Raw genomic sequence first — 26,068 nt, 5'->3', positions numbered from 1 at the left:
TTCCACGGGCTTATCTAGTAAAAATAGTTTTACAACCATATGTTCTTCACAAAAATTGATAAATCATCACCACGAAAAAAAATCATTTTACCTTCAATGTTAAACTCCTTAACAGAATATATAATAGCATCCATAATAATGTTAGAGGTTTTTACCTTCAGCAGAATGAAATTTCAAGAGCCTGACTTTGATGCCATAAATTGGACGAAAAAATCTAATCACTGTGAAAATCACCCTGATTTTCTATTTGAAGCATACAATGACACTGACATGAGACTGCTCTTATTTACTGTTTAAGTATTTGTGCACATACCACCTACCACATTAACAAATATAAATTCACTTTTTGTACATGCTATAAAAAATCTGGACTCCAACATGAGTGAAATTAATGTAGAAGGAGTCATTTGATCTAAATGAAAAGTCATGCTTCACACTGTTAAGTATAAATGCATGTTCTGCAACTGTCTGAGGCCACAGTCTACTCAAGTACTACCTTTGAAAAATGTGCAGTATTTTTCAAACAAAAAACCAGATCTCCTGATATTTCTAAGTTCGATGATTCTACTATGACACTCAATGGATGATAAATATCAACAGCATTTTATGGAAGGAAATGCTCATGGTCAACTTTGTTGAAAACAGAAAATCAGAAATGATTTCATTAAATAAGTTCTAATTTTTGTAACTCTCTTTGTTGCTAATAATGCTTATTACCAAAAAAAATTTTTTAATTTGACAACCATTAAAATAAATAGCTGTAGATTTATGCCATTTAATAAATGAAAAACCCATAAAAATTACTGCTGCAAACAGGAACAGACTACTTCCATATAGTCTTCAATGTGACTCCTCAGACTGTTTCCCATATATTTCATGTAAACTAACCTGAAACTTCCTATGTTTCCCCTGAACCCAACCAGATGGAGTTATAGGTCCCTAGCCACTCATCCCAGAGCACACATTCCTTGAAACAGAGATGTTAATATGATGGTGTACACAGAAAGGGTTAAGAGAAAAGAAGAGGGATTATCGCTGTTCATCTTTCAGAGGTCACTACACAGGCATCTCACACATTACAAGACCATGCACAGGAAGAAAAAGCCTATGAAGTAAAGGTCTACTTATAATTATGCTTTATTAAAAAATGAAAAATTTGAGACAAATGTTAAAAGCTAGACAGAATTCTTGAACGATGGATATAAAATTAGGAGTATCCCTAACAAACTGACATAAAGGGTTACCCCCTTTATCCAATTATCCTATTTATCCCTTAGAGCATCTCCATTAGATACTTACATGATTCTCTCCATTTTCAGTTAAGAAAAACATGCTTAGAGCTGTATAGTAACTTGTCCAAGGCCATGAACCTTATTACTGGTAGAACCTAGTAACTAGACTCTAAACACTTAACTACTATATAATACTGTTCATCTGCAAACAGAATAGGAAGCATAGAAACAAAATTTTTAGATGAAAATTTAGCATACACTAGAGCATTTTAAATCAGTAATGTGTATTACTCAACAAATAATTCTGCAATTGTATGTTCATTTTTTAACAAATCAAAACCCTGTCTCACATCATATACTGAAATTAAACTAAGACAAATAGAGTTAAGTATTTTAAAAAAGAGAAAAAGAAAAGAGAGAAGAAAGAAATGGAAGAAACCATAAAGTAACAATAAGGAAAAAAATATATAATGTGTTGGGTGAAAAACATCTAAGTTTTAGAGAAAGTTGGAAAAAATAAATGAAATGATAAAGAACAAAATGGGATTAATTACCCTGAAAATACTTTATACAGAATATTTAAAAGGAAAAGAAAAATATGTAAAAATATTAAAAGCCATAATGTAAAAAGGTATCTTATAAATCAATAAAATTAATACAAACATCATATTGTTAACTCAGTATATAACAGCAATAGGTAAATCACGAAAGTGCTACAGTCAAAACTGAAAAGATATAGAAAGTACCATTTTATTAGTTTTGAAAGAACAGCATATTACCAAAATTCTATACCATCTTTCACCTAGAAAACCAACTGTCAATGTAAAAAGGGTAGAGGGTTAGTTTATTCAGCTTTGTCCCTGGTGCTATTAAGTAGAAACCATCATAACTTTTTATGTCAAAAAAACTGGTGACACAGCCAAGAGAATGTCAATGTTTACCATCCTTTAATCCAGTAAACCCACTTACAGAATATATCCAAAGGAAATAATGAGATGCAAATAAATTTATGTACTAGAATGTTAACTACAATATTACTTATAGTACCAAAACTCTGGAAACAATGTAAACATCCAACAAAAAGGTAAAGGTTAAGGCAACTTATGGTGCACTATAAATAGAAGGGGATTATAGCAATCTTTAAAAGTCATGCTTATGGAGAATATTTAATGATACCAAAAAACACTCAAGATATGTTAAAAGAAAATAAGCAAGAAATGAAACTGTTCAATCTCACCTGCATGTATTTGTTCACACAAATGGAAAAAAGATTAGGTTTAAAAATACTAAAAACGTTAATATAAGCTTCTGTTTTTCAGAAACACGTATCACTAGATGTCGATCTAGAATGATATTTTTACATGCGATTTTATATAATTATATATGTATATAACTTGTTTATATCCTATGTACTTTTTGAGATTTTCTATTGAGGTATCACTGGCTTATAACACTATATGTAAGTTTCACATGTACAAAATCATATTTCTACTTCTGTATACCCTCATGCAAGCTCACCATCAAAAATTTAGTTTCCAAAAAAAAAAAAAAAAATTTAGTTTCCATCCATCATCACACAGTTGTTCCTCTTTATGCATTTCATCGTCCCACCTGCTCCTCCCTTCCTATCCTCTGGTAGTGAAAGTGAAAGTCACTCAGTGGTGTCCGATTCTTTGTGACCCCATGGACTATACAGTCAATGGAATTCTCCAAGCCAGAATACTGGAGTGGGTAGCCTTTCCCTTCTCCAGGGGATCTTCCCAACACAGGGATCGAACCCAGGTCTCCCACATTGCAGGCAGATTCTTCACCCGCTGAGCCAGCAGGGAAGCCCCAAGAATACTGGAGTGGGTAGCCTTTCCCTTCTCCAGGGGATCTTCCCAACCCAGAAATCGAACCAGTCTCCTGCACGGCAGACGGATTCTTCATCAACTGAGCTATCAGGGAAGCCCCTCTGGTAACCACTACTCTATTCTCTGTATTTACGTATTTGCTTTTTGTTTCATTTGACTCATTATTTTGGTTTTTTTGTTTGTTTGTTTCCTACATTTTTTATATGTGGGAAGTCATATAGTGTTTGTCTTTCTCCATCTGACTTACGTCATGTAGCATGATACGCTCAAGGTCCGCCCATGCTGTCACAAATGCAAGCTTTCGTCTTTTTACGGATAAGTAGTATTCCACATGTGTGTGCACACACACACACACATACACGCCGTATCTTTTTTATCCATTCAGCCACTGAGGGGTACTTACGTTTGTATATCTTGGCTATTTAAACTCTTTTCTTATGGGTGGGGGATATACCAGGAAGTTTCAGAAAATCACAGTCCTCAAAATTGGGTATATCACAAGGGTATCTTTCTGAAGAAGTAACTGGAAAATGACTAGCTTACTCTATAGATGAGAGAGTGTAAGAGAGTGTATGGAATTAGTAAAATGTATGTCTGAAAAAAATAATTAAAAGCTGACATGCTTGCATATTATCTTCCAGATCGCAAATGGTAAACTTATGACTTTCCCTTTAAAAAATCTGATTATTAGATAAAGTACATTATGTCCCTAAATTATTGTGTACAACACAAAATATCAACCCCACACTCATGGTTCTTAAAGCTATGAAAAAAAGCTGTGAACCAAAAGCCGAGGGAAAAAAGAAAGCAGAAATCCTCCTGCTTATTAGTTTATACTGCCGTGAAACAAACAATAGGGAGAAAGCCGTGAGGCTGTCCACTCATATCCGACTGCCTGTCCCACCCTCACGGAAGAAAGAGAAGGGGTGACAAGGTTGTGTGCCAATCCTGCTTCTCACTCTCCGCTCTTCAAGTTCTGTATTCATACAAGAAAAGGTATAGATAGCCAAGATACCTTTAATTTTGTATATGAAGTTAGGAAAGAATGGCATTGCCTATGCTACTCCTTTAGTTTGAAACGTCTGCTTTCCACACCCACAGGATCTCTTTAGGAACCTATATTCTTTCAGGCAAGCAGGCTTGACGTTGCCAACTAGATTTCCACTCTCCATCCCCATCTTCCTCCTGAAGGGAGTCTTCATCTGATGTAGACATGCACCCTTCTTCCATAAGACCCATGAGCCTCAGGGAAAGCTGGCCTCATCTCTACCCCCAGAGGTGGGTGTGAATGATGATCACGACTGGTTTAAAAGCCCAGGTTAAAGCCAATCAAGGAATGACATCTGTCTGGTTATGGGAATGGGCAATTCCAGCAAAGACAGCAGTAAGGAAATTTGCTGGGAGGTGGCTGAGAAGGCACTTTCTCACTCATAAAAGATGGCTCCTGGACCAGACAGACTCTCTCTTCCTCTGGGTATTATGGTAGTCAGGACTTGCTACAGCCACTTTGCCTCCAAGATAATCAGAGGTAATCACTGAAAACTACATCACTGGATTCAGCTAGGCCTAAAGGCTACCCTACCTCTGAACTTCCAGTGAAATGAGTTAATGCTTCCCCTTACTACTTCAGCCAGAAGGACTAAGGATTTCTGTCATGTGTGAATGAATACTTCCTAACTGGTAGAATGGACAACTGCTTTTTTTTTTTTTTTTTTACCAAGCAAACATCATTTCTTATTCTCCTATAAACAGAACCTTGGTTTTCCCTTTGGAAATTACACCTTACCCACTTTCAGGTCCCATGGTCTAAGTGTGACTGACCCCCTCCCCACTTTAAGGTACAGGTAAGGCAATGAAGCAAATATAGCTAGTCAGAACACTGGGTCTAATTGATTGGAAGGCTGTTACATTAACATACTGGGCCAATTAGGAACCTGTGTAAGCATCTTGCCAGAATTACAGAGAAACAAAAACTCCTTTTTTGTTGGAGATGCCTACATGGTAGACTATAAGCCTAGGTCTACTAATTAGACATCTTTCCCAAAAGAGAAATGAGATGGATAAGAATGAAGAGTTAGTGGGAGAGCAGGGGCAAGAGAGACAACACTGTTTCAGCACCTGGATCCATTCTTACCTGAAGCTTACCACCACCAGAGTTTTCATTTCTGTAAGTCACTAAATAATTCCCTGTTTCTTAAAGTCTAAGATAAGGTGCTCCAAATCCCCCCATGATACTTTATCACCAAACAGTCACCATCACCACGCCCTGTGACTATGAGTCTGACTCTCCCATATATAGTGATCTTCTGCAGTAAGGACCAGGTTTTTCATCCTTTATCTTTCATACCTAGAAAAGCACCTGGCCCATAATGTACTACCAGGTATGGTAGCTGAAGTAAGTCATTAAATCCACCCAGCCTTAGTCCTATGTTCAAAAACAAGATGGTTAATCACAAAGATTTTTTTTTTAAATGTTGGGGAGAATGTGAAGAAAATGAATGCCCCATACATTGCCAATGGGAATGTAAAGTGGCACAGAGGCTTTTAAAAACAATCTGGCAGTTCTCCAAAAAGTTAAGCAAATAAAGGTAACATAGAATGCAGGAATTCCACACCTAAGTATATCCCCAAGCGAATTACAAAGATATGTCAACACAAAAACTTGTTTGAGTGCTCATAGTACCCCTAAATCACAAAAGCCAAAAGTGAAACAAGTGCTCATCAACAGATGAATGGTATACCTACAAGGGGGAATATTACTCTGTCATGAAAAAGACCAACTTACTGAATACACTACAACATAGATAAATCTTGAGAAATATGCTGAGTGAAAGAAGTCAGATAAAAAAGATCACATATTGTATAATTTCATCTACATGAAATATCCAGAACAGCTAAATCTATACAGATAAAAAATAGATTAGTTGTTGCCCATGCTGAAGGGGTGAGGAGGAAATGGGGGGAAGGCGTGTGAATGCTAAAGGGTATGGGATTTCTTTTGCAGGAGGTGAAAAATTGATTGTGGTAATGGTTACATAATTGTGCGACTATACTAAAAACCACAAGCCAGTACACTGTAAATTGGTGAATTTATGAATTATATCTCAATAAACCTGTTACCAAAAAAAGTCAGCTTAACCAGATGGTAGCCAAAGGTCCTTGCCACTATGACTCGCTATAGAATTTCAGGTGAAATAGGAAAGATTTAGCTATCTGACTCTGAGCAAGCTCTCAATCTCTCTGTAACTCAAGTTTCTCATTTATTACAAGCTCTCAATCTCTCTGTAACTCAAGTTTCTCACTTATTACATGGGATTAAATATGGGAGTTTCTCATTTACCTCCTGGTAAAGTGATTATCAGAATAGACTGAGTATATATAAAAGCATTACAAATGTACCTGCACATACTAAGCATTTTGCATGCTTTGGCAATTGCTGCCTAGCCCCTGACACATGGTCCCAGACACACACAATGCAAATCAAATTCTATTCCATTTAAGTCATCATTATCAAGCACCAGTATGTGCCTCATAAACTATTTTCATTCACTACCCTGCTAACTTAGGAAATCACAAAGATGTATTCCCACATCAGTTTCACTTTTTCTTTCTCCTGGAGGGTGGAGAAAGAAAGAATGAAGATGCAGAAAAATTATAGCAAGGAGTAAGTAAGTGTTTTTTCATCCTCCACTGGCAAAACCAACGCCTGATACACAACTGCTACAAACTATTTCCATGTGTCTCCATCTGAGGTGAAAAGGAAAAAGGGCCAAATGTTCAGGACTGATGATAGGAGTTTGGGTTTAAAACCAAGACTGTTCAACCAAGTCTGTTTTGGGTGGCTGCCCCCAGGCTGTCAAGAGATGGAAGAATTTGTAAGAGTTCTAGATGAGTCCTCTCAATGGTTATTTCTCCCTGGAAGGAGGAGTAATAATAATCATTACAGGCATAACAAGACAACCACAGTCGCTACTATGATTTATTGAGGACTCCCCATCTTCTAGACTCTCTGCCTGTTCCAAGTGAACTATATGCATTAACTTATCTAATTTTCAACACCAGCCTTAGGTGGTAGATACTCTCATACCACCTGTGTGTAAGAATACTGAACCACAGAAATGTTTACTAACTTGTCCAAGGTCACATGGCTCATAAGTGCCAAGGCTGGGGATATGAACCAGACTGATGTTGAGTTAGAATCTCAACTAGGTACAACGAAACTGCTGCCTCCAAGCATTAGAATAGTAGGGGCTAGTACTATCTATCTTTATTGAAGGTTTAGGACGTGCTGGACATTGATGTGATGTGAATTATCATCACAACATCCCTAAGTGGGTCATATTATCACCACCGAACCATTTTACAGTAGCACAAACTGAAGGTAAGAAACCGACCCCAAATCACGAAACCCCAAGAGACCACACTGAGACCAATCTTGTTCTGCCTGGTTTAGAGACCCAGCTTGTCAGTAATGAAATAATTTGGTCTTCCTGTTGGTGGAGTTGGGTCTTCCTCAACAGGAAGGTGAACATGACTTAGGGCTCCACAGATATGATACACAAGAGATATCTTTAATTCTCCTTTTATTTGGTATTCCTGCCCAGCCAGATAGTCTCCCTGCCCCAGCCCCATCCATTTCTTTAGGAACAAAGAGAAGAGAAAATTTGTGCCTCTGGCAGATACCTTTTTCTGAAAAATATGGGATGTGACCAGAGTGAGGCAGACAGGCTGGCTGTGTAAGATCAAGTAGGGACAAATTAGAGGGGGATGGGTGTGTGTGTGTGTGTGTGTTCGTGTGCGCGTGTGCCTGTGGTTTCACAGAGTGACTATAAAGAATCAAGTTAAATAAGAAGAAACAAAGTGTGGCCAAGTGGAGGATAGGGAGAGAGTTTAAATGTTCTGGCTGTTTCATGGGACTAGAGAAATTATCTGAGATGCCCTCTTACCAAAGACAAGAAATGGATGGATATCTTAACAGAGTACATGGTGACCCGTTTCTGGGTTCAGTAAAGAAATACTTGTGATGTGGCTCCTCCAAAATAGTGGGCCATGCTGGGCAAATCGCATTCATTTTCGTGCACATCCAAGGGCTCATTACCTGTGAAGATGAGCATTTGGCCAAAGACAAAGAGAGAGAGCTTTCCTTGCACACAGGCATGGCAGCCATGGTCTCTGTCTAAACTGTCCAGGACAAAGAATCAAATTAAGCCTTAAGGCCTAATTTGGAAACAACTTTTCCTTAGAAAACTTTCTAAAGAAACTCTTTCTTTAGAAACAACCATTGGGCTATCTGAATACTTTAAAAATATTTGGAAAGCTTGGTATTCTAGCCATGGGTCTTCAACTTTCAAATTTTTCTCCATGTCAGAATAGAGAGCAATATGTAACATACTCTCAAACCTGGAGTGGGCTCCTTAACTCCAGACATGTGCCAGCTCATTTATGAAAGATACCCTCATTGCTCTCAAGAGGTGTAGCCTTTAAGTGCCGAAGGACAGAGCGGCAACTGCAAACTTGTGTCTCTGGACCAGTGGAGCGGGGCTGAACATTGCCTCCGAGAATGAGAATAAGGCTTTACTCTCTCTCTCTCACCCTTCCTAAGGAGCTGGGCAAGTTAGTGCCAAACTGCCGTATGATTTCATTCTCTGTAATCCACATGGCACGTGGAATACCCACAGCATGCCAGATTATCAGTAAGGTGATAACACTTGTATATTATACCTGCCTGGCACGATTTGAATGGGGCTCCCTCGGGCCGCCTAAAGTTTTGCTTCCTGTTTTCTGCACCTGCACCAATTTCTGAAGCAAATAAAAACATCAGACAAAACCATATTTTAGGAGCTTATTCAAAAGCGAAGCTACCAAACCAATGCAATCAACACAAACCCTAAAACACAACAACAAGGTAATTAACCTGAGGGTCAGACTCACTCCACACAGGCAAAGTATGCCTCCTTCTGGTTTTTGTGATCTTTGCGAAGTTCCGCATCTTTTGTCCATCTTAGCTATCCAGTGTGACTTTTAACCAATAAATGTAATAATCACAATCACGTATACAGCACCTTCCTATACCTGTCAGACACCATGCATCATATATATATATATATAATTAATCTACAGAGCAAATAGATGAGGTAGTTTCTATTATTACATCCTCTTATACACACACACACACACTCACACACATGTTTATAAATTAGAAAGATTAACAGGCTCTAAGTCACCCAACAAGTGTTAAAAAACCTCTTTAAACCCAAGTCTGCCAAACTACAGAGTCCCTGCCCGTAACCACCAAGCCACAGCGAGACCGACACCCATACGGGATTTGGATATACCCTTAGTCAGCACCACACACCTGGTCAGTATTCTTAGAATTAATCAAACTCTTATCACTAGAGTTAAATGGCTTCTGCAGAGGCGGGCTGTTGTTGTATTTTAAGTGGGGATTTATATTTCAGTGAACAGACTAACAATGCTTCTGGACAGTTAGTTCTGTGTCATTTTGGGAGGACAGACATTGATAACAGGGAAGGAAAGAAATCAAATCATCCAACAAGGGGCTAGGGGCTGTGGACACCCATGTCTTTGTCACTCTGTCCCTGATGGAGCATTAGGGGTTTTCAAAAAAGGAAAGAAATAACAGCTTCCTGGACTTCAGACTGCCATTCAACATCACTCAAAGGGAAGCATTCCCTGGAGATGCTAAGAATACAGCAGGCATTAAAGCAATTCCCTATCTGCACCTTTTTAACAGGAACGTACTAAGACATTTTGTTCTGCTTTTTATCAACTCATCATATAAAATTCACTGTTTGAGCCTTCACCAAATACACATATTTGGGGTGGAGGGAGGCTGTGTGGCCATGAGAAGCTAAACAGACTCAATAAGAAATTCAAATCAAGAATTGTTCAAGATGACACCTGCCTTCTGGCCTAATGGAAAAATCAATCTGTCAGGTTTTAATTAAGTGTTCGGGCTAGAAGAAGAGGACACTGCTTATATACTTGGTATACTACCTAGAAGAGTGTTGTTAGTCAAAATGCGACTGAAAGCCCTATTTGTAGCAGGAATGGTAACTATGTCTGTAGATGACTCATTTGCTTCTGGGCAGCCATGTATTTAGTAAATAGAAGGTGGAACTAGATGAATCCCATAAGCTTAAAAATCCCATAAAGACCTCTGTGAATAATGACTCTCGGAAATCTAAAAGATGTTGTATCAGAACATCTACCTGAGAATGTGCACAGGTAAGCCAGGGGAACAGGGGATCAGGAAGCAATGCTTTTCTGCCAAGTAGTCATGCTGGGTCAACACAAGAACAGAGGAAGGATAATAAACAAGTGAATAAGTGAATGAGTAAACAGATGAACCCATGAGTTAATTCCATGATGGTGAGTGAAAAAAGTTAGTTCTCTACTCTATTCTACACAGTCATTAAGAAATAAGAAAGACACACACACCCACCCACATCCCCCATCAACCATGATAGATAGTGACCGTGAAAAATTCTGACCAAGCTCATCTGCATACAGGTGTGACAGGACAGAGGAGAAACCGCTCTGCCCACATGGTTCACAACCACTCCGGGCAAATTAGTTGGCAAATGTGCAGCCCATCTTCCCAACCTGTTGAGCCCACAGCCGGCTCATTCTCTGACCTCCCTGACAGAGGCGGGGAAACAGGACATGGACAAGGGTGCATGGACTGTTGTTCAGCCCCCAAGTCGTGTCTGACTCTTCGCGACCCCATGGACTGCAGCATGCAGGCTTCCCTGTCCCTCACCACGAGTGAACCCCTGTGGGACCCTCTGTGGTTCCCCCAGGAACTAAACACCAGACACCTTGCCAGGGAAAAATAATAGAGACAGACTGCGTAAACACACTCAAATCCCAAACCTGACTGTAAAAACCCTGGTGTAGTCTAATGTTTGACCCAAATAAAGTATCATTTCCAGCACCAGTAGTGTGAAAATTAAGGTTGTGCGAAAAGGCAATTCAACAGGCAATCTGAGGAAAAGCCACACAGAAAGGCTATGATGTCCACAGCCTTGGACTATCAAGGGGGCAGGAGTCCCACAGGGGAGCACTCACAGGAACTTAATTTTCCCTTCCTTGCCTCATTCCATACCATACCTGTGGGTGGGCAAGCCGATGCTCTTCTTTAAGGAAAAAATGCCTGAGCCAGCAATTGCTTCTGAACGAGCATCCTCTTAAAGGCGGTGGACAAACACTGGCAACCCTTGACTTTCTAACAAGGCTGCAGTGACATCCCCAGCCTGGTTCCCCAGGTTCTCCTAACACACATCAAACCTTCCCCAGAAAAACACGTGCGCATCATCTCCCTGGGCTCCCAGAGACAGCCTCTGTGTTGGCTCCAACAACATCCTCTCAGCATTCGCAGCCCCCTCAAACCACCAAGCTACTGTGCCCGAAGGAAGAGGCAAGCACAGCAGAGGCTGGTGGGGACAGAAACACGTGGAAAATTGGAAGACGCATGAAGGCATGGGAGGTAACGTTTTAAATCTTCCCAACTTTTAGTTATCTTAGCTTTTAAAGGAAGGAGTGAACTGCCAGGGCCAAGTTCTAATAAACCACAAATTCAGATATGAGGACTCACTCTTATTAATAATAAATCGTTAACCAAAAATCAAGTGTTTATGACAAGCCAAAAGCTCTGTTAAGTGCTTTGCACATGTTTGCTGATTTATTCCTCCTATCAATCCAAACCCCAGCACCACCATCACCGCTAAGATACATTGATTCCCAAAGACTCAGGTACTCACTCCAGATGCTGAAGCTACCAAGGGGCAGGGGATCTATGCGTATTTCGGTAGAGAACCAAAACCACTTAACCCAAGGTAAGACATTCCAGATTCATCCAATTATGTTGAAATTCTACAACTTAGTACAAGAGAAAAAAGAAAATCTTTTTTCCCCAACCCTGTTGAACTTGAACCACCTTAAAGAAGTTCACTTAATCTCCATCAGTAAGGATGTCCCGATTGGAGCAGAAGTACCACAGGCCACAAAATGAATTTTGTGTTTTGTGTGGCGTGAACCAACCACATCTCCTGTGACATGGGGCCTGGTTTGCTGCAATTCCTGAAGACAGTCAGTCAACCAATGCCCTTGCAGACAAAATCTGCTTATTTAATAATTAACATTTTGAGATAAAAACAGGAAAAGAGCAAAATCTCTTTTGTGAGGCTGCTTTCAGATTTTAAGTCCAGTGGGCTCTCCCAGGATGAAGCCAAGAGCAGGTGACAATGAAGAACAATGAAAGTGACAGGGACCAAAGATACAGTCAACATGGCAAGACTCCAGGAGAAGGGCTAGAGCAGAAAAACAGAAGGAAGGGAAAGAAAAGGCAGCAGGCACAGGTCTGGCTTCCCTCACAGGACCTTGCAAAACGCCCACACTGAACACCTCGTCCACAGGATCACCAATACTTTGCACTCAATGGATCTCACAACCCAGGAAGAGGAATGTGCTTAAACAGGGATTCGCAGCCCGATCTGGGTTCACTAATATAGAGAAAGCTAAGACTGCTGATTGAGTGCCACAAGAGGGGCTCAGCCTGCCACGCCTGCCTCCTATGTTGCAGGAGAGGAAGCCTTGGTGCAAAAAAGCAAAGCCTTTCAAGACAGTGTATGAATCCCAAACAAGGCCCCTTGCTCCAAAGGGCCCAAACTTTGGTGAAAGCTTTGCTGTTACCATCTTGAAATTCTTCCTATTTCACAAGGACCCCACATTTTAAGTCTGCACTGGGCACCACAGACCGTGCAGCTGGCCTACTCTCCTTCTGTTTGTTCTGTGAATTTTCAAAGGTCCCTTGAGACTTCAATTTTACTTGTACTTTTTTATAGATTACATCTCCCGGGCCATTTACACGTCAGGTAACCTGGGTCAGTTGTCACAGATTCCCAAAAGTAGACATTTAATACACAGATCAAGCATGTATTCACCACACCCCTAATTCATGCTCCAAACTGCAAACCAAAATGTGCTCGGTACAACCATCAGAGTCCATGGGAAAGAAAAGATGTCACCAGTGAGTTTCATGAACGAATGATGAAACTTGTACATCTGTGACCTTGCAGGGTTGAGAAAATCTGAGCCACTGATTGAAAATCAGTTTCAGATCCTCAACCTAACACTACTTCATTCACAATATACACCTCGAAAACATGCACACACACAAATGTATACAAACACACGGCATAACACAAGTATTCAGAGAAAATCCTGCAGCTCCAGAGGCCTGTTAAGTATCCTTGGTCTCACAGATGCTACAAACATCAGACACACAGGCTCGTTGTGATGGTGCTGTTCTCAAATGGGATTTCTTTGCAGACAAAGAAAATAACAGATGCATACACTGGAAGACCAAGTACAGGCATCCCTAAAAGGCATTTCAGGATCAGTTTCAGACTACCGAAATAAAGCGAGTATTACAATAAAGCAAGTCACATAAATTTTTCAGTCTCCCAGTGCATATCAATGGGATGTCTACAGTAGTCTAGTGTGCAACAACACTCCTGGTGTGAGTCTGAACAAATGCACAATGACATGTACCCACTATCATGGTATCATACAAAGTATTTTTGCTATCCTGAAGTCCTCTGTGCTCTGCCTATTCATCTCTCCCTCTCCCGACAACCACTGATATCTGTATTATCTCCACAGCATTGCCTTTTTCAGAATGTCATGGAGCTGCAATCACATGGTATACAGCCTTTGCAAAATGGCTTATCCCAGGTGGCTCAGTGGGTAAAAAATCCGCCTGCAATGCAAGAGACACGGGTTCAATCCCTGAGTCGGGAAGATCCCCTGGAGGAGAGCAAGGCAACCCACTCCAGTATTCTTGCCTGGAGAATTCCACGGAGAGAGCAGCCTGACAGAGGACAGTCCACAGGGTCACAAAGAGTCAGAAAGGACTGAAGCCACTGAGCACTCACACGCACACATGTATTTCACTTAGTAATATGCATTTAAGGTTCTTTCACATCTTTTTGTGGCTTTCCACTTCATTTCTGTTTAGTGCTGAATAATATTCCATTGTCTGAATATACCATAGTTATTATTTATCCATTCACTTACTGAAGGACATCTTGGCAGCTTCCAAGTTTTGGCAACTATGAACAAAGCTGCTACAAAGATTTGCCCACAGATTTTTGAGTGCATGTAAGTTTTTAAATTGCTCGAAGAAAATATTAAGGAGTGTGACTGCTGGATCATAGAGTAAGTTTAGTTTTATAAGAATCCAACAAATTGTGTTCCAAAATGATTGTACTATTTTGCATTCCCACAAGCAATGAAAGAGTTTATTTTTAAAAACACTGTTTCTGAGGTGTTCATCCTAAGACTCTCCCCAACCCAATGACTCAGGTTCTTTCACATGGCACAATGGAAGTTCAAGAGAAACATTCCATCCTTTTAAGCCTCTACTCAGCCCCCTAACACACAGTCCTTGGTCAGACTTCTTGGATTTCCCCATTCTGAAGGCAAAGCTGTGCAGTGAGCCAGGCTCTGTGACCACCCATGATCTGAATTACACACAGGTGTTCAAAAACAGAAGAGGGATCCAGCATAATTAAGAGCATTAAGCAATCATCTCAGCCCAAGGAGGCAGTTGAAGGAAAAAAAGAAGAGTTTGGGCAGTGCTTTTAAGAAATAAATTCCACAGCCTTTCACCAAGTTGAAATCTTGGCTTTGGACACAAATAAAAATGAACCTGGCCTGATCTACGCTCCCCGTAGATTCCTGCCAGATCACAAAGCTTGACCCAATTGGCCTGGTTTTCCACCAAGGCCACCGCTGGAAAGGCAGATGGTATGGCTGGTAAGAACCAACCATGGATGGCCAGGACAGCGGAGAGAAAAATGGCAGAACATAGCTGGCTAAGACAGAGTGGCGGGGGGGGGGGGGGGGTCTCTGCTATCAAGAGATCCATTTTTACACTGCATTTTAAAAAAAATAACAGTATGGTTAGACTTCAATCTGATTGCCTTCTTTTATAGACTTCCATCCCCCTTCCCTTACATGCTATAAAACATAGCTAATTACTCTTTCATTTTCTCTCTTATCACTTGGTACTGCTATACAGTAGTAAAAGGACTGCTGACTCTATCCAGAGGATCATGTGTTTTAGGCATAAATGCGTTAGAAACTTGCAACACAGGAAGCAGCGCCTAGGTTTTTCCCTAAGATTTCAGGAACCTGGAAAAAGATGCTAAGTTATAAGGATGACTTCTCCTTAAATAAACTGTTACCAACTATATTGTTGTCATGAGAAACTAAAAAAAAAAAAATTTAAATTAAAGCCATTTTTAAATGGACAACACTGGCTCTAATGGGCCCTGTATAACACACACCCGTCTTTTAAAAAGAGCGTTGTCCAAACATTCCCCCTTTGTTATATTTTCCTCCATTCCTGAGGGAAACACTATCTACCTTTACACTCATTTTGTTTAACATCCCCAGTCATTTATGCTATTTACTGAGTATCTGATATTCCTAATAAAATGTCAGTACAAATATCCAAGTTGCCTAGGAGGAAAAAAAAAGTTTTCCACCCTTCCCTGGCTGGTCAAGGTAAACATCTCTATGGCCTGAGTCAGTCAGCCACACTAACACAACCGTCTTTTATCTTTCCTCTGAAATTACAAAAGATCATCATTTTACTCAGCCATGAACCTAACTAAATCGATACTCTGTACATATCAAAATTAAATATGTTCTCTCTGCTCAAACTGAACAGTGTATTATTTATCACTAATATTTAATGACAAAAAAACCTGATAACTCTCTCTGATTATACCACTGATTTCATCTAGTTCCACATCATCGATTCTTTTGGTCATTAGCATAATCACAGAGAACCAGCTCCGGCTTAGGCAGCAAGTTTGATAACAGAGCTGAAAGGAGACACACACACTTTTAAAAACATGTTCCAATTTTCATCTGAGTATATCTTTATTTGTGTGGCTTTCATACCATTAAAGATGCCAGTCCTTGAAAATATGCAGAAATCACTCTCTACATTGAAGAACAAGGTGCCTGTAACCATACATAACAAGCATGCAGAAGTATAAAGTAGCTGTTAATTAAAAATCACTTTTTAACTTGCTACCCTGCATATGTAACTGTTAAGTTCTAAGCCAAGTCTTTAAAATAAGGAGAAAATGGCTAGGTTCCTTCAAATGAATACCTCATCTGCTTTTCCCCCCTTCCCCCTACTCACATATAAGAGATCAGCCACTTGATTTATTGTTTTTTAAAATCAAATTCCCACCAGGGAATGTTTGCCTTTAAAGTGTTCCCTTTACCCACAAAACAAACAAACAAATAGCAGCAACAAAAACAAAAAACCACTGGCAAATGAGCACATTATGAAGACAGGACCAAGACTGACAGTTTCAAATCCATCCTACCTTTTCAATGTATGGGACTACAGAATGCTGCTGGGTTTTAAATTCGCATGTAAAAAGCTTGTCTTAAATTAATATTCAGCACTTTAAAATGCTCACATGGAAAAATGAATAAACTACAGCCACCTGTATTGACATGGATGAATTTTACCAATGTTAAACAAAAAAAAAATCAACTGACCAAAGAACACATATAGGAGGATACCACCACATAACTTGAATATGCAAAAGGAAACCCTAGATTTGGGGGAATATATGCCTATGTATTAGAAGTATAAAGAAAGCCATGGGACAGAAAAAGTCAGCTGAGAGCAGAGCTCACCTCCAGGGGTGAAGGAAAGAAGAATAAGAACATGCCAGGAAACTTTCCAACCAGGATCAGAAATATGTTCTTTTTGAAGCTGAGCTGCAGGTACATGGGGGCTCGCTGAATTATTTTCTGAATGACATCTTTTTGGTGTCTTACACATTTCATAACAAAAATTGAAATCTGTAAGCATATAGTTTTAAGAGAAATCGCTTTGTAAATATCTGCCAGACTGCTTTCCTCAAAAGTTGCTCTCAACTCAAATATCAAAGTGCTTGAAGCCAAGGCACTGCATTTTATTCCACAATCAGGGCACTTGTTATAATACTACAACCCCAATATAAAATCCATTTGTACCATTTTCAAAAGCGCTTACAACTACTGTAAAGAAGTCTCCCACCTAGGTACTCTGCCATGGGAAAGTACTCTCTGATACAGAGATGATTTCTGTAGCTAGCAAAAGCCACTGTCCTGCTTCTTAATTGGAAAAAAAAAAATACAGAAATGACATCTCTAAGTATCTTTTAAATTTTTAGTTGATACAAATACATGCATAGGGAGAGTAAGCTAGAATCACATCTCATGTATGATTTGGGAATACAAGGGTCTGAGGTAAATTTTTTGTCAGATGGGGAGTTGATTCCCCCACCCTATCCACATTGCCATCCCCATCCCAAAATATTTAAGCCTTGTGCTACCACTGCCTTAAGGACACAAAAGGGAGAAGCACCCCCAGTCAGCAGGCAGGATGACTTGCTCCTACAAGTATAAGAATTTGTTGTAAGCTTTACCCAAGTTACTACAGTGCGTTTACTGTCAACAGGCATCATACTGCAACAAAAGCCATGATTTAGAAAATAAGGTGAACACACTGAAGTGGCTGAACCCTTCCTAAGCCCAGAGAAGGCGGGCAAAACAGCAGGTCTGCAACAACATGCCTGACGAAGCCCATCAGAGAAAGCCCAAGGCTGCACCATTTTCCATTTAAATACACTACCTTCTCGATAATTATTGGCAGCTGCACGTGGACAGTGATATTCTCTAGAGAGACCTCACCCGATCCCCAGCCCCCCCTTTTCAAGATTCAACTAGCTTCCTTCCAAATAATTAAACACAGCAAACTTTCTAATAGAAAACTTCTGTAATACATCATTAAAAAGGGTCTGTCATTGATTCCCTTATGACAAATCAGCTAATTACTTAACTTTCTTAAAGAAATGATAAACATCCTTTCAATAAATAAGGCGGAGGGATTTAACATCATGCTGTAGATTTCACCCACTGGTAGCCATAATAAGTAAGACCCTATAGCCTCAACGATGCACCTATTTTTTCAACCAGTCCCGTTTTTCATCTTTTTATAGAAATCCTCTATTCACAGTTAGAGACACTCTAGATTGAAAACTTGGCCCATCGGAGATTGTTTTTTAAGCCCTTCAGGGTCTGAACAAAAATAAAAGAACTTTGTACCACAGGAATATTTCAAATGCCACACAAACCCAGAGTCAAAGCAACTGTGAAGTTCTAAACATAAAAACAATTGCCAACTTTTTTGTATCTATTAAAATCAAGCCACACCCAAAGTCAAATGGAATTTTTTTTTTAGGTGAGGGCATTTTGGAACAACACTTTATTGCTGGGTAACTTCAAAAGGCACATTACTAATACAGATGAAAAATCTCTATACAACTTTTATTTAAATAACTCTTTTGATCTTACTGGAGAGATCTTTAGCTGAAGCCCTGAATATTTAAACAAGCCTCCTTAGCATTTTATCTTCCTTTATCTCATAATCTTGGAGGATGCATTCGTCTTAGGATTCTGCTTGCTTTATTTGTGTGGCACTCTTGGCGAGGTTACTTCCATCAATATTCCTGCAGGCCCTATCACATACAATGAGAGAATTTCCCAAGATGCCTAGGGAAATCAACATACTTATGCCAGCAGAATTAATCTAGTGGGTAAACAGTTCAGATTTTTAAATTAAGACAAAATACGCAGAGAAAAAAACTACAGCAAGCGATCTGACACTAATTGGTAGCTACAACATGACAACGCCCATTCGAAACATGGATGCAAGCAAGGCATAATTTGAAAAGAAATGTCTGGTAGTGAAAACGACTGATGTTCCACATTGTTCCTACCCCTCAGCTGAACTGTGAAGCTCTTGTTTTGCCTCCATTTCTCTAAGTATCTAATGTTCCTTTTGGTGCTAGACTCTGAGAAGGGAACACATATTCCTTTCTTAAGTTTCCTGAAGTCCAAACAGTAAAGTTAAACCCTTAAGGAGAGTTGTAAGCTTTCCTCCAATACTGATCACTGAGGAGTCCAGTTCTCCCACGATGGTGGGCATCAGAATCACACGGGGAGCATTTCAAAAATGCAAAAGCTGGCGCCACTCCCGATATGGCACATCCAGGCGCGCTGTGACTACGTCTGTGTTTGGAATGACAGCTCTGCTGCGATTCCAATCCTTATGCATACTTAAAAACCACCGGCTTTGATTCTTAATAGAAATCCAAACACATTAAAAAGAATGCAGGTCTCGAGATAAAAACAAAACGTTAGTTGGTAAAATCTACATGAAGATAAAGATTTCAGTTTCACAGTGTTTAGGAGCAGAAATTACTTGGTCCATGGGCCTCTGTTTAGTGCGCATCAGAGTTACTCCAGGAGAGGTTTGTGAAAAATGTACATTTGCACATCAGTCAGCAAAAATTCTGATTGAAGGATTTGTATTTTAATAAATCTCCCCTAACACATACACATGCGTAGACACACACAATGTCTGGAAGCAGGTGAACAAGGAACTTCACTTTGAAACATGCTGAACTTGGACCAACAGCAACCCTCTACCACTTCATATATGAGTACCCGCCTCCATCTCTTGTGCTCACCTGTCCCCAGGAGAGAAGCCTCCAGCTCCTCTGACAGGGTACCACCAGCTCAAGGGAGAGGCTCTGGGACGGAAAAAACTCATGTCAAATTCACATCACTCCGTGCCCCCAGGAGCTGTGGTTACTTCCTGGGAGTACGAAGAACACCTTCAAAAGTCTGAAGAACAACACCCAGCCCCAGTGTCCTTAGGTCTCTAGGCTCAAAGAACACACCTTAAACACTCCCCTAATTCGCAGACAGGGAACCAGGAGCACGAAAAGTCACATTATGATTCAACCGCAGAGCCAGGAGGGAGAAAAGGAAACCTCAGAAATTTTGCTTTTGAGTTGATGCTAAAGCTGCTATTTAGTGTACTAGCTGATAAAGTCGAGGACAAAATCAGCTAAAACCAGAGAATCTGGAAGCAACGAGAGTCTGGCCAACTGTGAATGTCCACCTGAATTACCACTAATAAATAAGTCTGCATCCAAAAATACAACTTGGAAAAACATCTTTGTCCCATCCTAAGTGAATGTCTCCTATTTCATATGAACAGGAATTCAATAATGCCAAGTTCAGGTCCACCTTTCTCCCCTTAGTAAACTGTCCTCTAACATGCTAACCTCTGAGATCTCCAAACTCTTGAAATAAAAAACAGAATGACATGAGCTTTCTAACCAGTGTCTCCTCCATTTCAGCTTTTTGTCTGAATTAGCAGCAGCAGGAGGAAATAAAGCCATCACAGAGGGGTCATGAGTAGAGATAACTAAACAGTAAACAGAATATTTGAACACAACTTTGTACATGTTTGTGCTCCTTTATTTTAAAAAAAATCTATTTTATTAAAATTGTCATTTGGAAACAAAGTACAATTAGCTTTGCACAGGGCCTGCCGAGATGTTCTGGAACACACCAGACATATGTAAATATTTCGTGATATCTGTTCCAACTGAGTAGACCTGTCAAGACATCTACAGGGTTTGACACTACTTCTGACTTTAATTAAATTTCTGACCAGATACTTTAATGCAATTTAAATAGATTATTAGTTGTCAGGATCTAATATAAATTTTGTTTATGATTTAGCTACTTTAAGTACTCTGATTGAAGAAACTATTTAACCCCACGAGTCCACAGCTTCAAGCATTAAGATGAGGCCACTAAAAAGCCTCCACTGCCCTTTGCACTCTCCCAGGAATCTTAAATTACTACAACCTAACGGCAAATACTGAGGCACCAAAGTGAGCCCCTCCCCCACTTTTTTAAAAGCAAAGACCTTGCAGATGGTAATACAGAAAAACCCATGTATGCTTATTCAAGTTCCAGATTCTTTCTTCCAGGCAGCCCGTTCTCCCAGTGGCTGGCTAGGTAGGAAATGTTTTTCTCACTTTCAATCCCATAAAAATCACTACCAAACACCTGTTGTGCACAAGGCAGGGCATGCATTAAAAACGGGCGTCAGGGGAGTTCAAAAAGAAAAACAAGTCTTGCAGAGACATCCTCAAGCTAATCTGGCTAAGAGATTTTCAAGACTGGGTAAAACAGTGTGAGAGAAAGGATGCAGCTTCTGGCACAACCTTCTCGTGAACAGGAGCAGACTCCTAAACAAGGCCTGAAAAGTGCCTCAGTACCAACTGCCTGTAATTAATGAAAATAATTTATTAAGGAAACAAAGAACACTGTCTAATTGTCTTCCCTGGCTGCCATGCACTTTACCCCAATGTACTTCCTCTTTCCAGAATACCAGCCTTAGAGCCATTACTGCAAGAACATTATCTATGGGATGCAAAACCAAAGCACTTCTTGAAATCAAACGTTCCTGCAGCACTTATTTTTAGGTTGGCAGCACAAGCCAAATCTGCTTAATTTCCATTAACTACATCGTCACATGCACATTGAAATAAACTACGTGGGTCCGGGGGGGTGGATTAAGTGCCATGCATAAGACACCCCATATTTGGCCAGGTTTTCCTTTGTTTCAGGAATTTGTCTCCTCTCATGGCCTGCTGATGTTCTAGCTTTCGGCACCTCTAACCTTAATGCAGCCAAGCACCAAGGAAGAGAAAGATTTCTAAAAATCAGTTTAAGACGGCTCCTCGGATAGCACACGTATGGTAAAGTGACACAGATCAGTGCAACAAGGCACGGGAAAGACTGTCTAGAAAATTACACCAGCCCAATTGCAAACTTAACTTGGCTTGCTGGCCTGAGTTACAAACTCAGTGTTTGATCACCCGGTGGGATGACTACCATCAACTAAGAAGAAAAAAAAAAAAAAAAAACCCCACAAATGGTAAAAGTCTATGCTGGCTCACATGTCAAGTTCACCTGTCTATTCAGCAGATGCCTCTCTTAAGGTTGCTTTCTTTAGAAAACAAATCTCTACTTGCTGGAGACCTTCATATACACTCAGTCCAAAAACATACTTAAAAATAAAAAAAAACAATACTGCTGGCTTAGCAAAAATGGCATTACTATGAAGGAATTCTATAAAGGGACTATGACACCTAACAGGATAAGAAAGAAAAAGAAAAAAGCCCTAAGCGAAAAAATTTCTTCGAAAAACAAAAATACCACCTGTGCAAATCTAGCTCTGCTCTGGAAACCTCTTTTCAGCCTCAGAGAAACAGCCCATGCCCGGTGCCTTGAAGTTGCAATTAAATTGTAGTAATTTAAGATTATCGGGCGAGCAAAGGGCAGTGGGAGCTCTTTGGAGGGCTTGCCTCCCCACTTAATGCTCTTCAGTCAGGGGTTAAATGAGTTTCTTTAATGTAAGTACCTTAAAGTAACTGAATCATAAACAAAATTTATACTATTTTCTGACAGCCTGCAATCTATTTAAATTTTATTAACGGGTGCCTAAAATTATTTTTAAAAGACAGAACCCTTGCAAGGCCCTGTAAATATTCTTGGCATAACCACTGAAAAGTAATCAAGACTTTATAATACCTAAATGGAACATACATACATTTTGGGGATGCAGATTCTTTACAAGATAACATTTTAGAAGTGAGTTTGCATCTTAAGTAAAACCTGAAAACCAAATCAACAGCACAATAGGTTGGCTGCAAAGAGGAAGCTGGGTTCAAAAGAAGTTGTCACATCTGTTCTATTCTCCTTTCTCTTCCTTTATGTTGGCATTGCCGGGATATAAATATATTTGTTGAGGAAATATCACAATTCTTCTGTTAATTTAAACAACTGCTGAGAACAGACATAGCCTTCAATAGAGCCTACAAATGCAAATATACACGGCTGGGGGGTAGAGTCTTAAGAGAAACAGGCAAAGAGTCAGTAACAGAAAACCATGCCCAGGCTCAATATTAACCCAGTTAACTTTTGTTATTGTTGGTACAAATGATTTAACTAGAAAATATTTATAGCTTTTCAAAAAACATTACATATTGCAGAAAATTGCCTAATAGCATCCATGTGTATGTTTAACTCACATTGTTTAATGATACAATAAAAGGTATATCCAATAAAAGCTACAGACTTTGAAACATGTTGGGCACTCTGGTTATGAAACTCTGACTTAAAAAAACACAAAGTGCTTACTATGTGATCAACATTTGTTCATTACAAATGCAATCCTAAAACAACAATTATTTTTATCCTTCTCTATGTGTTTATTTGTCCTTTACCCCACTTTGCTCTGCTTAATTAAAATGATATTTAATTTGGGTATAGTCTATACCTAAAAAGTGTTACACAGTTTATACTCCAGGATTTAAATATAAACACAAAATCTTTCAGATGTCTCCAGCAACACAACCCCCTTAATTTGAGGCTGTTAATCTAAAAAGTTGATGTTTCTTTCATTAGACTTTGATAAACCTGTGAAAACAAAATGCTAAAGTAATTACTGTTACTACTCCCTTTAAAAATGTAAAGCAGTTAAATTTTCCTAGACAACAAGCAAGGACAAGTTACAGAGAACTTGAATAAAAGTAGCAACGTGGTCATGTTGAATGTCAATCTAAAAAAAGAGGTTATGTCTAATCTGGAGAATGCTCCCTCTCGCCTTTTTAAATTCCAAGAGTGGGCTGACACAAAACTTCATCACCAGGATTTTCTTCTTCTTTTTTTTTTTTTTTTTTGAGCTTCACATCAGATTTAAACCCTCACATACAAAACCTTGGCTTCCCTGACAAGGCAGATCTTCTAAACTTGATGTGAGAAAATGTTATCTAACTCTAGTGTAGGAGTCTAATGTTGGTAAAAAAGAATTCCATTGCACAGTTCTGGGTAGCAAGACTGCCTCTGGAAGACTTAATAGCCTTTTAATGCCCTTTTGGGTATGTTTTGTTCATAAATAAGAATGCATTATAAAAATAATAACTTGTTTAGCTACTCAGCATCTGTAAGGAACTCAGATCCTGCCTGGAGAGGGGTTGAATATTTCCTTCCAAGCGAGGCTTTGCTTGGACAACAAAGATCAGCATTTGCAATAGTCCATTTCTGCATTAGTCAATATACAGCTTTGCTGCTAGATCGAATAGTCCAGGGTTCTTCGTGTAGAGCTCCTGACAACAACCCAGCAGCAGTTCTGTTTGATCTCTCCTGCTTCCTTAATTTGGGTTGTCAAGGTTCAGCAGTTGGAGGCTGTTTACTTTACTTTTTCAAAAAAAAAAAAAAAAAAACTGATTTTTTCCCCTCTCTCTCTCTCTCTCATACAATGACTAATCCAAAGTCTAAGGAGGGTGCAGGGAAAGGGGGCAGGGATGCAGCTAGTGACAAGATGTTAAACATCCTCCCCCCCTCCTTGCAGTGAGATTTTAGCTAACACCTTTTAATGGTAACTGGTTGAGTTCCTTTTTATGTTTTTAATACTCTTTAATTATATGACGTTTCAAGCAGGAAAGTCAGAGACAGAAAGGACTCATTCCCAACCTCTGAAACTGTGAGCCCAATTTTAATTTCCTGGCCTCAAAGAGATGGGTATTTTTCACTTAACAGAATCAAAACTCTAGTGGAATTCTCAAAAGATTTGATACATTTGTCTCTGGAACCGAAAATAACAGGAACTTCTGTGTCTCTGTTATACAGGATAACCCTTGGTAGAAAATACCAGAACTCTTAATTTCTCTTCAAATTCTAGTTAAGCTATTTCCCTAAATTGATTCTCACTGTGGAAAAGACAAGGGGAAGGGACATGTAAGGTGAAAAACTGGAGATATTCTTCAATATATTTTCAGCAGGAGAAAAATCTCTTAACTATCCCTTAGGTTTTTTCAATTCAGCTATTGTGCAAGCCCTAAATCCTGAAGCCTACGACAACTAAAGGTAAAGTGTAGACAGTTTCAATGTATAGACTCCTTTCAGAGGGAATACAGAACGGCCCTCCAACATTCCAGTCTACAGAACAGTAACAAAAAGGGAAATCCAAACTTGGAAAATACCTGTGACCAGACATGAGAGCAACACCAGCCCCTCCTAAGTGGGCTGGAAAAGCTCAAATGCAACCAAATGAAATGTTTATATTAATTTCATTATTCTGTCCAAGCCTCGAAGGCAGGGGGCAGGGGGTGCACAGAGGGACAAATAAGTTTCATTTCGGGTTTTCTGGTTGAGCAAAAGAAAAGGAATTAAAACGAACGCGTAGGATGAGCCTAGACTAAATCAATACACTTTGTAATCAGCCCGGCAAGGGTATTTGGACACAATGACTTGGAAATAATTAATAGTTTAAAAAGGGGGGGGGGGGCGGGAGAAGGGTGAGAAGGGGAGCGAGGGATGTCATCATATTTTATCAGAGCACTTTATACTCCACGCTAAACTTTGATCTCTAGATTTTCGGATTTTGGAAAGAAAAGGGGGAAAAAGGAGAAAGTCCAATATTTCGAAGCACCTACCGGCTTGAGGACAGGCGCATTCCTGGCTCCGGCGCCAGATCGCTGCGCTCGCGCCGCCCATGCTGAAGCTTTGGGCACAGAGAACCCCCGGGCGCAACCCAAAGCTCTAGGGTGTCCCTAGACCCTGCGCACCCGCCCGCGGCCGCGGCCGCCTCGACTTACCCGCGGAGACTCGGGAGGGAGTGGGAGCGCCGCCTTCACGCCCGCGGAGGAGGCGCCGGCAGCACCATGGTCCCCGGCGCCGCTGCCGCTGCCCCTGGCCCGCTTGCTCGCCACACGCTCTCTTCCTCTTGCAAACTTTCGGGTTCTGCGGTCGACAAGAAACCGGGGTGACCGTCAGCAAGTCTTCTCGGTGCAGGTTGGGGGAAATGGAGTGGGGCGGGATAGACGAGTAAGCTGGGGGGCCAAGGCTGAGAGGGCGTCGGGCCCGAAGGACCCACAAGCGTGCGTGGAGGGAAGAGAGGATGTGGCTCAGAGATTCCTGCAAGGATCCCGAGACAGGGAATCGGACGGA

The 26,068-nt window shown here is 40.2% G+C and overlaps 1 protein-coding gene across 6 annotated transcripts in view; it reads right to left on the bottom strand.

Moving 5' to 3' along the window:
• The window catches only part of FOXP1 (forkhead box P1), a 611,760-nt gene that overhangs the window by 583,879 nt on the left and 1,813 nt on the right, over positions 1-26,068 (bottom strand). For 5 of the 6 annotated variants that reach the window (XM_043886571.1, XM_043886572.1, XM_043886577.1 and 2 more), the window contains exon 2: positions 25,717-25,861. The gene's annotated coding sequence lies outside the window, so the exon portion shown is untranslated. Of the gene's footprint in view, positions 1-25,554; positions 25,862-26,068 lie in introns of all 6 variants that reach the window. The other variant, XM_043886570.1, reaches the window with a different exon arrangement.

The sequence above is a fragment of the Cervus elaphus genome, chromosome 24 (genome assembly GCF_910594005.1).
Source record: "Cervus elaphus chromosome 24, mCerEla1.1, whole genome shotgun sequence".
In the NCBI taxonomy this organism is placed as follows: Eukaryota; Metazoa; Chordata; class Mammalia; order Artiodactyla; family Cervidae; genus Cervus; species Cervus elaphus.
Note: the sequence above shows the minus strand (reverse complement) of the source record. Positions and strands in the feature narration are given on the sequence as shown.